This window comes from Rhincodon typus, chromosome 4, assembly GCF_021869965.1.
Source record: "Rhincodon typus isolate 14 chromosome 4, sRhiTyp1.1, whole genome shotgun sequence".
NCBI lineage: Eukaryota > Metazoa > Chordata > Chondrichthyes > Orectolobiformes > Rhincodontidae > Rhincodon > Rhincodon typus.
Window position 1 is genome coordinate 23,655,471 of NC_063335.1, and position 1,744 is coordinate 23,657,214.

Genomic DNA, 1,744 nt, shown 5'->3' on the forward strand with positions numbered 1-1,744 from the left:
AGAATCCTCATCATGAGCTTTTTTTCCAAACCACATGTGTGTGCAATTTGGAAACCTGGCAGGAGAGGAGGACACGGTACTCCGTGTTAGTACAAAGTGTGAACCGTGTGTCAGTCTCTGCATCATCATTTTTGTTTTGCTTTCTGCAGAGATTGCAGGCAAGGTTTTAAATGCAGATAATTAGAAAACGGTCCAAGCTGTTTGCAATTTCGAACGAGGGGAGTATTCGATACAACAAATTTAAAAAGTACATAAACAGCTTATTTAACCACGTTTAAATGGGGATTTCGAGAAATAAGAATACTGTGAAATCTGATTTGCAAAGTTTAAAGCATTCATCAGTTGTAGAAAACAACTCCATCTGGTTCAGCACCTGGCTTGGAGGTTTGCAAGCGTTAGAGAGAACATGGAAGTCGTATGTTTTAAATGGTGTGCTGTGCAAGGCTGTAGTGCCAAGTTCAAAGCGCGCTGCAAAACGGGACACAGACTTAGAATGACAGTTTAAACCATGGGGAATATTGCATTCTGCATTTACACACACACACACCTCTTTATGCCTCATCTATTGTGGGTTGTTTTATACCATTTCAGCAACAATACAGCGGATTTTCGGGACGGGGAGAGCAAGAGAATGAAAATCTTTTTAAGTATATGTGTTTACAGTTTGCATGTGATTGAAGGTTTGGCGGTGAATAGGGAGCCCTTCCCCCAAATGGAACCTAATATTTGATAATATTTCCCAACGCCCTACCCACCCCCCGCCAAGAGGATGCACTCTGCAACACACACCCGGGAAACTAGCAAAGGGACTCAGCAGCGTTCTCCCGGGCTCGGGACTTGGAAATGCCAGTTCCCAGCACAGATTGCCATTTGTGCCAAACACCCGTTTCAAGCAGCTCACATTTCACTCATTGAGTCAGAGCAAATTGCGGCCAAGCGACGCAGGGGAGAAACCGTGTTCTTTTTTACGCACAAAATGTTTCATGTTTTCATATTCATACTCGTTGAGAAATATGCGGTTAGATAAGGAAACCAGGCTCTGCAACATGGGAGGAGGCCACTCGACCCATCGTCCCTGTACCAACTCCTCAATAGTGCTCCCAATAGCTTCCTATTCTGTTCCTTTCCCACACACTGAATGGACCCTGTTTATCGATCATGTGCTTAATCCCAGTTGAAACACGATTGCATAGTGACCAATTGTCATGGGGTCAAAGTAAAACATTCGACCGTGCTCGATGTTGTTTTCAGCCCAGCCAACCCATTCTCACCCACCAATGGTCCCCATTATCAGCTTTTCTTTCTCCCTGGCTTATTATTATCCGTCCCTTTGCCCAACTGTCTTTCTCTCTCTCGGGTTCTGTCTCCACTTATCAGCTACCCCTTTAGCCCCACCCACTGTCTTCAACATATACACTGCATTTTCTTAGCTGTTACTAGCTCTGAGGAAGGGCCACTGGACCTGAAACGTTAACTCTGTTTCTCTCTCCATAGATGCTGCCAGATCCTGAGATTGGGTCAGAATGAGTTTGGTGCTGCCATCATAGTTTAGCTGAGAAGGGAGAGGCTCAGGAGCCTCCAGTGCCAGATTTGAAGCAGCAACAGAGATAGCGATGGTTAGAACCCATCAACTATGCATTCACACTACCTGAAGAAAGGACTTTGGTACGCTTGCCTTTATTAGTCAGTGCATTGAGTATAGGAGTTGGGAGGTCATGTTGCAGCTGTACAGGACATTGGTTAG